Genomic DNA, 11,995 nt, shown 5'->3' with positions numbered 1-11,995 from the left:
ATAATGTGGCATGGAACATAAGAAATTATCGATACGTCGGAGACGTATCAGCTCCCGTAGACATCAATAAGCCACTTAGCTTAGAAACCATTTGATATTGTTTAGTAAAGCAAATGTGAAGCCATAGTAAACCTAATAGCAAACCTATGAAACCATCTTAATAACCATCCTTTGATATGATGTATATGGGAAACCATGGTAATAACCCTACCAATACTTGCTATATAGAAACCCATTCCAAGTTAAGAACCAACTAGTTCCTATTAGTGAAACTAAATGAACCCAATAGTAAACCCTAGAGTTACATAGCTCCTATGTATAGTAGTTCATATTCTTATTTAACATGTTCTTCAAAAGTTATTCTTTTGAAGTACAAATGTCAATCAAACCATAGAAGCCATAGTTCTTATTCGAAATACTTCTTATTTCTTAAACAACATGTTCTTCAAAATTTATTCTTTTGAATTATAATATAAGTAATCATCAACCATGTCCTGTAGAACTTAAAATTGACAATTGTTCTTCACATATTATTCCACTACTATTCTTTATGTGTATGATTGTTATGATGTCTTATATCACTTGATTATGATGCTAATATAACCAAACCCTAATAAGAACCTTGTTTGAGAACCATTCTAAAAGTGCAACCAACCCTAAAGAAATCTTTACAACTCATACATCTTAAATCATCGAGGTTAGGTTACGCTCGGGACGATTGCATCTCATACTATGCATTATAGCATCTTTGCTAGTTCTTTAAACATTGTCCTTACCGGACGATGATGGTATTTCAGCATTTGGACTTCTCACGTATCGAAGCTTTTGCCTGCATAATCTTGCAGTCAAGAGAGGCAAGTTCATCGCTTGCTCATGTAATTTGATTATTTTTATCAAACTATATGCAAAGTACTATACTTATCACTCATGCATTGAAAAGCAAAGTATTATTTTACAATTATGAATATGACTATGTGGTGGGCAATGGAACCATGGTATGTGTTGATATGGTGGAGGTTCCATTGCATGGGTACTACTCATATAGGACTAAGTACCAATGCCGTCCAGTGATTCTAGCGCCGTACAAATCGCGTTAACCATAAGATCTATAATGGCACTGGGGAAGCCAGCCGTATCTTTTCCCTCCTGCACGCCAACGGACTGGTAGAGCTGCGGGGTGTTGGAGGCACTGCCGTAGGTTGGGATAGCCTTTTAAATCCCCATCCGTGTGTGATGTTGAGCTCTACGGTCTATGATGGATTGTCCAAAGTACACCGTGAGTAAAGCCGTATTATCGGGAGAAGTCTACTGGGGGTGTATGGGTGGACAAAAGGGTGGGTTTGCAGGGTCGCGGAGAAGGCGGTGTGGGCTTGGTTCTTATACCTGACCTCACACCAAAGGAAGTGTGAACGAGCAAGCTACTCGGTTGGCAACAAGGTTAAGTTCTCTTATGGGAAAAGTAACGCACCTTTGCAGAGGATAATGAATTGTGACTATCACTCCCTGTTCCGGGAAGGGAACTGCGAATGCGGCAGGAAAGAAACTCCACGAAGTTCTGGTCAACCTGTGAATACTAACGGGCATAGTTTTCAGAATAAAATAAACCTTTTGAAGAAATGTTTATGAAAACTTGCATTGGCCTATGACTTTCTGGTCTATGGTTGTAGCTAGTGCATGATACACCTATTTCCTAATATGAACTTGTTGAGTACGCTCGTACTCATTCCCTCCCATTTGAACCCCCTTCTTAGATCAAGGCATCGAAGGAGAAACTACCGTGGAACTCGAAGACAAAGGAGTCAACTGCAACAAGATGAAGAATCCAACCAAAGAAGTCAATGGAGTCAACTTCGGCATCAGTTAGAGTGGAAGCTTAGACTAGTAATAGAAGGGAACTTTTCCCTAATCCTAGCACCTAAGTAGCTAGATTTCTATAGCAAGCCAAGTAGCTCTTGAACTTGAGTTAGCAATAAGATAGACTACGAGTCGTTCTTCTGGAGCTTTATTTGAAGTTTTACCTCACTGTAAAGTAGGAGGTTGTGTTGATCTTATGTAAACAGTTCGTGTGTACTTCTATAGACATACCTTGGACTCGCATATGTTTCTGTTGTACCACTCTGAGGGATGTAATATGAGTGGAGCGGTGTTTCACTTGTGTTATGTCAATGACTTGTGTACTACACCATGCGAGTGGTACGCTGGGTCACCACAAGCTGGTATCGTAGCAAATGCTTTGACCCTAGGATTAAAACCCTTTAAAGGAGACCTATAGGTTTGGTAGTGTCTATAGGAGGTATCTTAGCTAATACAACTCTGTTAAGACAACTATGCTAAGTCAACTATGCTAAACGAACCATTCTTTTGACTTGAGATGGGTATTCACTTGAGAATAATCCTGACACACTTGAGTCAATCTTTCTTATCTATCTTTCTTAAGAAAAGTTGATTAGTTATCTTGCTTCATTACAAATTAATAGAACACCATTGGAGCTTAAGATAATGGGTGGTAGTAGACCACAGCTTGGTATACAATACATGGTAGTCCAAAGAGAGGATACAACCACAAGGAAGACATCCTATTGGAAGAAGTATACCAACGCAAGTTATGGTTAAGTAAGAGTCATTTAAAATGTCAAATGACTCGATGTTAAGTAATGTAGATAAGTAATATGAGGTAGTATATACCTATGATGAGTCAATCATAGGAGGTAAGGAAGAGTGATAGGAGTCATATAAGTCTACTTTTCATGGTAGAGTTGGTAATCATATATGATTCACTTGAGAATCAAGATGTGATGGAGTAGAACATCATAAGTACAATAACAGAAGTATGATAAGGAGTAGGATTTAAGGAAAAGTTCGAAAGCTTAGGCCTTAAAATCCTGAAAACTGTGTCAAGTATGCTCGAACCAAAGATGATAGTCGGAAGAAGGCTTATTAGAGCATATCACATAGAGAAATCCTAGAGTTATAGGTGGTATACTAGGAAATATGCCCGTGCGTTGCACCGGGAGAGAAAAACAATTACAGTTACAAAGGCGTACATATAATTCCATTTGTACGGTGATAGTGTGCCATTGAACTCACCTAGCTTCATCGCTTCCATTGCGCGCTTCGAGGTCAGGCATCAGCGCACAATGCCTCTTTTGTCCCTCTTGTTGCTGCACCATCTGGTACACCCGCATTTTCATTTCCATATCTAAATTCGGAACCTAAGTAGACCATAAAATTGAACCAAAAACACATATAGTATTGGGTGTCTCATTACCATAGAGCTTGGGACCAGATCTTTCTAGAAGTGTATCAGAATCGCTACATGATATAGCAAGGATAAATTAGTCAATAGTAAACCCGGTTAGAAAAATAAAGAGTAGAATAAAGGTGTGAATTTAAATAGCAATATGCACAATAATAATGTTCACAAAATAATAGTTCACTTTGCCAAATCCTAAATTGATGGATAATAAAATACGGACCTCATGCAAAAAATAATAGATATTTTAAATAAATCACGGAGATATTTTTGCTTTTATATAGAAAAACTGCCTGTGCTACGGGAGATACATTGCTATATGTTGTAGAATGTAGAACAATACTACACTAATAAGGCACAAATCAACCAAATATAATATTATACAATCTTTGCCTCCGAAAAGCGAAACAACTCATATAGTGGCGGCCCACCTGTATTATCATATTCCATCACCCGTCTACCCTCCGATGCAGACTCAACTGGCCATTGGGGCGGTCCTGCTCCATTCTCGATCAACTTTGGCGCAGGAGCCCTGGCCTAGTTTGAGATTCCGCACAACTCCGCTGGCTTGACACACAACTGTGGTTCCCAAGTGACGGCTGGATACATTGTACAAATTATTTTTATTAAATAATTTTAGGACATCACTACATTTTACTTTCCTAGATAGTGGTAAATCTCTTCTTCACATTTAATCTAACTTGGATTTTACAACTATGTTTATTTGGTGAAATATATATATATATATATATATATATATATATATATATATATATATATATATATATATATATATATATATATATATAGACCTCTCTATCTACATGCGTTTGACGAAAATTAATTTCTACCAAACTAAATTCTTCAATTCACGACATGTGTGTACAACAAAAAGAGTTCATAATATTAGGATCCAAGAATATAAGTGGGGGGCCATGTCACAAGATCTAGCTAGCACGCTAACCTCTGCATGAATAAAATTGAATCATACCAAGTTATAAAATATACACCATGGGTAGAATAATTTTTTTTGCATACCTAGCCACCTAGGATCAACCGGGCTTTATTTCCATCGATATCTAGCAAGCTTGGCCTGCTGCCCCGCATGGATGAGGTGATTTCATGGGAATTGTCGGCCGTCCTCAGTTGGGTCGAGGGGCAGGTGTACGCCGTAGCCATCTTGGAGTTAGTGCAAGATTTGAGTTGGGCACAACATCGTCCCGTCGTCGAGATTACAGTTCGACTTGGCGCCGCGGCCGCTCCTGTTGAATTGGATGAACGTCATAGTACCGGTAGACGTGATCGATCGATAGATGGATCGATTTCTCCGTGGCCTCTAGCTCTCCCTGTCTCTGTAAAATTTCTTGTTGATGCCCATTGTCTAACACCAACGAAACAGAAGCTAAAAATTCAATCTCTCATCTTGCTTTTGCTCACTGCCGTTGATCGATTGCGAAGGTCGTGATTATTTGCACTCACTATAGGGACGTGCTCTGACGTGCCTCCACCGGCAAAAAGCCCGCATCCCTGCCTATTCTGCCATTGTGTCACCCTACATGTGGAAGGACCGAACTGTCGGCGATTACCTGCTATGCATGCTAGTGACTCTGCGATGGTTTGACGCGAAGCGAACTCGCATCGTCCTGGGGAGTGCTTCGTCCTTGTCCCCATCAGGCGGATCCTCCCGTGTGCATGCGCTGCTGATGCTGCTTGGTCAGCCATGGAGGGAGACCACGGCGGCAGGGCACTTGAGTGTCGCGCAGTTTCACCGGGATGCCGGCAAATCGACCATGGCGGGGTGCCAGTGGCGGTGCAACCAGTTGGTGGTTCCGGCGCTGGTGGTTGGTTGCGGCTGGATGCTGGGGAGCGTGACCGGGAGGAAGGGGTTGGGATGATGGCCGGTCGTTGTTGCCATGATACGTGCGTCTTCCTCCCTCCATGACTCAGATGAGCGCGTTGTGCACATGGACCTCCAGGTTCCTCATCCTCTGCAGGCTCCACGATAGCATCAAACACGTCGGCCTCCAGCTCTGACGCCGTGATGCGGCAACCCATGAAACTCGGCCAGTTTTCGGCCAATTAGGTTCGTATTATCTGAGGAAGAGCACGTTCTCCATCCGCATCGCTCGCCTTCGGTGGCTTGCCGCTATGCCAGACTGTATCCAACACCTCGAAAAGCTGATCGAGGTCGAGAAGGCGACAGTCGGCGCCCAACGGCCAGCGCACCGCGGAGATAAAGATTGGATCTGACCTAGTTTTCCCTGGCTATATAAGCTGGAGGAAGGAGGCAGCTGTCGCGTCGCCCTGGTGGGAACTCCTGGCGTGGCTTCTCTATTTAAAAGACACGGAACTCTCCGAAGAAAGAGATCCAGAGAAACCGACCGAAAAGAGGAGAAACCATGCGCTGGTTATGCACGTAGCCGGATCGGACGTGGGCAGGACTTCGGTCGAAGGAGAAAATAAGGAAATCGTTCTCGAGATCAACAGGGACTCCGTCTTCAGCACGGCCCCGTTCGGCGGCGAGACGTACCAAAGCTATGCATCGTGAGCGAACGAAGCTAACGACACGGACGGAACAAGCGAACGGACGACGAAACCAAACGGACCGAACAAAACAATCATGTGTTTAGAGTAGACATATTAGAACTAATTGTATTATAGGAAGTAGTCCTCAATAGCACATATATATGGTATACTATTTTGTTAGTACTTCCAAAAGAAAACTAGGTTAACTTCAACTATCCCAGGCCATTTTGTTTCAAGTTTGTCTCATTGCAAATGTGCAATTAAGATAAATGTTGAGACAAATAGTAGAAATTCACGTATTCGTGCTAAGTATCACACTCTAAACCTATCTTGTGTGGTGTTATATACTAGACATCTGAGCCTGATGTTTAGGGATGTCTTACCCAACTATTATATTCAGGCATATAAGGATGTGTATTATAAACACAAAGCTGAATCTTCTTAGATTTTATTGGATTTTCATTGTTTTACTAGATCCATACATGAAGTTTGACTTTGATATGCAAATGCATGTTGCAATATCAAGATCTTACTTGATGTTATAGATCTAGATGGTAAAGGTATTCGCGTGAGGAAGTGACGAATTCTGAAGATTTTGAAGACAAGATGAAGGTTCACTAGAAGAAGGAAGTAAAGTTGTGGGAAGTAACCACAATACTCTGAAGGAAGGACAAATCAAAACTCACTTTCATCCCCCAATTCAGGAGTACTTCAACATGGAAGTATCATGAAAGTGAGAAAAATAGTGAATATGGAGTAATAGAAGTGGAGCCGTATTCATTATGGAAGCAGGGAATACAAGTGAAGTCACTTACAATACTATTTTCATATTGTCAACAAGTGGTTTTCTTGCAAAACAAACCCTAGAAGAAGGAAAATAGACAAGTGAAGTCGTAGCTGGTATAATAAGACCGCAGCTGATATAGGATAATCATGAAGAGAAAGTATGTGAAGTGAGGTATATCTTAACTAAAATTATGTAAGTAGCCACAGCTGGTAGGTAGATATTGATTAGAACCATAACATAGCCACAACTGGTATCCAATAAGCCACATCTGGTGCTAGATAGTCTGCAGCTGGTACCAGATAGCCTGCAGCCTGAACATTTCTTTACCCTAAAAGAAAGAGGGATTCTGTAGTTGGTATTCCGTAGCTGGTATTCCGTAGCTAATAAATATTTAGTTGGAGGACTTACAATGGATATCCACAATTGTGTGGATACACCACAAAGAATTCTCCGTGAGACCCTAGAAAAGTACAAACTATAAGCTAGACCAAGACCAATCTTTTAACCTTGGAGTTTAATGATTAGAAGAAAGTAAGTTTGAAGATCATTAGTAAACTCCAAGGGGGAGAGGAAGGCTGAAGGAGAAGTATTAAGATATTATTTGGAGTATGAAAGACGAAGAAAAAGGTCTGAACTGAGAGGAAGTCCGATCTTATTTTTATAAGGTTGTTGGGAAGTATCCATATCAAAGTACTCTCAGGAGGTTGTCAGACCAGAAGCCAAGATTCATATCTCGAGGAAGTAAGGGTTAGACCTTAACTTGAGTGGGTAATTGTAATTGCTCGAAACCAAGAGAACTCAAGTAAGTCTAAGATAATGACGTTGGATGAAGAAGATATCGGAGAACAATCAAAACCTAAGAAAATAAAAGACCGAAGGGTTTGACCATACCAAAACTGATGATTATTAGAAAGATTCCTTTCATGGAACCTAAAGAAACCAAAAGGACGATAACTAGTATAAACTAGAAGCCATGATTGGATGGACTAAATGAGTCTAATCCATTCGTAGGACTAAACAACCAGGACCATGCCTATTGTAAATACCTTACAAAGTACCATTACTTTCGTTATGGTAGTAAGGGACAACAATACCTTACTTTAAACAAATCCTTTCGACTTAAGGTTTGGGCACCGCGAGTTGGATTACCACAGTTTGGTAGAACCAAGCTTTGAGTACCCAAATAGGAAGATGTCACCACAACCATTGGTAAAGTCCATTAACACAATAAGATGTCCTAATCCAAGAATCTTTGGAGAGTAAGCCTATAAGCTTAGAGTGTTGGAAGAAATCATAGAATAGAAGAAAGTATCAGTGCCAGACATCAGAGGACTACATGAAGGATCTGGACAAGGGATATATCCAATTATATCTAATGAGATCACCATGGACTTTGAAAGGATTGTGATCTGTTCAAGTCAGTTCCACGTTCCGAAACATGAGAGCGTTCGAACTTCGGGACGAAGTTCAGTTTAAGGGGGAGAGGCTGTAATATCCCATGTTTAGAGGTAATAAAATGAGAGAACACCAAAGTGTGCATTGCATTCATGCATAGAAAATCCGGGGAATTTTCGTCTTTCAAATAAAACTTACCACAGTAACTGAAGTTTCACTTCACTTGCTGGAATTGAAGTAGATCATCAAGTCAAGCGCTATAAACTTCACTGTGATCTTTGCTAAAACCTTGTTTGGGTAGGGATGATTGTGATCTATGGAATAGATCAAATGGAATTAGATTTACAACAACACATTCTTTAAGAATCAAACCCCAACTTAATAACACTTAAAAGTTAGCAACTACCTTAGTGTGTAATTTAATTCACTTATAAATAAGTTAAACCACAGGGTCTAAAGTGCATAAAAGCCACACATTCTTATTTAAATCATAACTTATTAAATACATGGAATATCATAAAACTAAATCCATTTACATTACGATTTATAGTTCAAGCTATTTGAATAAAACTAATTATGAGTATTTTGAAACTCATATGATCATGCCTTGGTGAAATCAAACCCAACTATCCAAAATTGAGAAATAACCTTCAACCTTAACCTTTTACCAATATTATAAGGTAAATCCAATCAAAGATGGTATGATGACTCATCCACAATAATAAAACCATCCACATGATATTTATTAGCAAATGCCACTTGGCTATCCAAAAATAAATCATATGAGAGGATAATCTCTATGCCACATGGGATGAAAATATCTACATGACTTTCTTTCCAAGCTATGCCACCTCATGATCAAAGGATTACTATGGATAAGGGCATGACAACCAAGCACCTTACCCATCTAACCAACATAAGAGTCACCACCACTGTGTCATGATACTAGAGCTTGCCCAAGCCTATAAATAGAGCCACACCTTTCATCCATTTTCTCATCAAGTACCATGATACATGGGAACAAACACATAGAGCCACTCCATGTGAAATATCTAGGATCAAGATGAAGAAGCTAGGAGGTGGAGGCATACCACAAGATGCAGGTTTATTCAGATTTCCTGAAGAACAAGCTACAGAAGATACCAAGGTAGTATTCCTAGGCAAACCATATATTTAGAGGATCATATCATCATCTCTTGAGTAGGACCTTAGGATATTGCAAGACATTGAGAAGTGAGAGAAGTTATAATACTAACCATAGCCATGTTCATACAAAAATATTAGAGAAGTACTAATCCTAGTTGTTCAAGTCAATATTTGATCTTGGAGGTGAGAACCCTATTCCAATAGCAATACCTTAGGAAACTAATTCCATAATCATCACAACTTGGTATTAATTATAAACCCTAAAAATCCAGGATGAGTGTGATGAGAGGAATATTAAAGAGGGATTAGTGAGGAATGAGTGAATCTTGTCTAATGCATGATATACCTTGTAGACATAGATGATAAGTTAAACCATATGATTACTAGATCTCATCTATCACATAAAATAATAAGTATATCACTAGTAGTTAACCCCAGACCAATCCTCATGCCTTGTATGGAGGAGTAACCCTAGCTAGCCAATAAAACATAATCAAAGCTTATGTTGATACCCAATTCTAGCTTGTGTATCCCATGGGTAATCCCAAATAAAAACCCTAGACCACATTTGAATCCAAGTACCACTTGGGATCATGAAAAGAACCCTGCCATGCCTCATGCCTATTTATACTTCAACTAGTGAGCATTACCAAAACCCTAAATCTTTTCACATGGGATCCATCCCACATAAAATAACATGTCCTAACTTGTGTATCATGGATCACAAGTATAAAACCAAGCCATATATACCTAAAGATTAAATTCCATTTGGTGAGTAGAGTGAAACCAATAACCAATTCCACTTTGATATCCAACCACTTTGCTTAAACCCTTAGAAACAATTCTCCGCATAAAATCATGAGCCAATCCCATTCTCATTACCATCTATTTTAAACTTTAGCCATAATGAAAATATGTGTGAACAATCCAAATGATAAGTACTATCAAAACCTAATCATGTGTTCATTATGCACTTGTTATATAATTCAAACTATTTAGACAGATTTGATTCCTAAATTAAATAGGAGTTGAGATGAACCATAAAATTTTATCAATTTGAATTTTAACTTGTGCCTCATAAGAACCCAAAAATTTAATCAATTACTAAATGTTGTTTAAAAACAAAACAATGCAGTAAGCATCATTATCAAATTATACTAATGTTCAAATATTTTAGAACCTGTTAAACAAAATAGAATTAAAATTTGAAATCAAATAGAAATATCAAAACAGAAAATAAAAACAAAAAAGAGAAAAGAGAATAAGAGAGAGAGAGGGGCTTACCAGGCTTACCTCTTCGGTCGAGCCCAGCACCGCAGCAACCCGAAGCCAACCAGCCTTAGCCCAGCACCAGCCCAAACTTGGCCCAGCCCACGAACGAACTCAGCCCAGACATCGTATCGTTTCGTTGAAAAAGAAAGCGAGCTTCGTTCTCTTCTCTGGCGTCGACAGCGCATAGGAGGAGCCGGCCACCTCACCGTGGATGGATAGGGACGCCCTGGACGTCGTCAGACATTCCAGAACCTTCTCCAATATCTCTCACGTCCGAGCCTATCCCAAATGTGCCAAGATTCATGCCCAGTTCGAGTTCATCCTCGTCGCCATATCCGCACCGTCTCCGGCGACGCGCCGACGATGCTGACCTAGCCACGGCCTATAAATAGGAGGGGAGAACCGCCGTGCTCTCCTTGATCTTCTCCATGCCTCCATTCCCTCTCTAGCTCGCCCAATCGCTCCCAATCATCTGCTACCTATCGCCGGAGTCGTGGAAGAAGACGGAGGTACAGGCCACCCCCGACTCCAGCGCGTAGTCGAGGAGAAGCGCTCGGCGCATAGGCCATCTGGGAGCAAGCACACATCAAGGGGAGTTCGGAGAGAGGCCAATTTTTAGTTTTCCCCTTGCAGCAGATCGCCGGGAATGGCGAATTAATCGCCGTCTCCGTCGACAATCGTCGGAGCCGATCACACCGTCAGCACCAGGGTGAGCTTGCGCATCTCTGGACCCCTCTATTGCTTCCTGGCATCAACCGTAGCCGTAGTTCGTGTGCTCGCCGGAGTAAACCACCGCGGGACATGGTCGCCGGCGTAGCTCCGGTGATTCCCTCGCCAAACCAACAACACCATCGTGCTCAGTAGCTCGAGGGGAGTCGGAAAATCCTATTCGCGCGTCTCGGGAGGTCATAAATCGGCGGCGCTATTTCCGTCTGGTCGCCGGCGACAAGTGATGTCTACGGGTGCTTCTATTCTTGTAGACAGTGTTGGGCCTCCAAGAGCAGAGGTTTGTAGAACAGCAGCAAGTGTCCCTTAAGTGGATCACCCAAGGTTTATCGAACTCAGGGAGGAAGAGGTCAAAGATATCCCTCTCATGCAACCCTGCAACCACAAAGCAAGAAGTCTCTTGTGTCCCCAACACACCTAATAGGTGCACTAGTTCGGCGAAGAGATAGTGAAATACAGGTGGTATGAATAAATATAAGCAGCAGTAACGGCGCCAGAAAAGTGCTTGCTGGCGTGCAGTTGATGGTAGTAATATTGCGGGAAGTAAAGATGCGGAAAAACGAGTAAACAAGCAGCGATAGCAGTATTTAGGAACAAGGCCTAGGGATCATACTTTCACTAGTGGACACTCTCAACTTTGATCACATAACAGAATAAATAGATAGATGCTAGACTCTACACCCTCTTGTTGGATGATGAACACCACTAACTGTGTAGGATTACACGAACCCTCAATGCCGAAGTTAACAAGCTCCACAATATTCAATGTTCATATTTAAATAACCTTAGAGTGCATAACAGATCAACATAACCAAACCAAGTACTAACATAGCATGCACACTTGTCACCTTCACACTACGAAAGGAGGCATAGATCACATCAATACCATC

Source organism: Lolium rigidum, chromosome 5, assembly GCF_022539505.1.
Source record: "Lolium rigidum isolate FL_2022 chromosome 5, APGP_CSIRO_Lrig_0.1, whole genome shotgun sequence".
Classification (NCBI taxonomy): Eukaryota; Viridiplantae; Streptophyta; class Magnoliopsida; order Poales; family Poaceae; genus Lolium; species Lolium rigidum.
The sequence above is the reverse complement of the archived record's forward strand: the minus strand, read 5'-3'. Positions refer to the sequence as shown.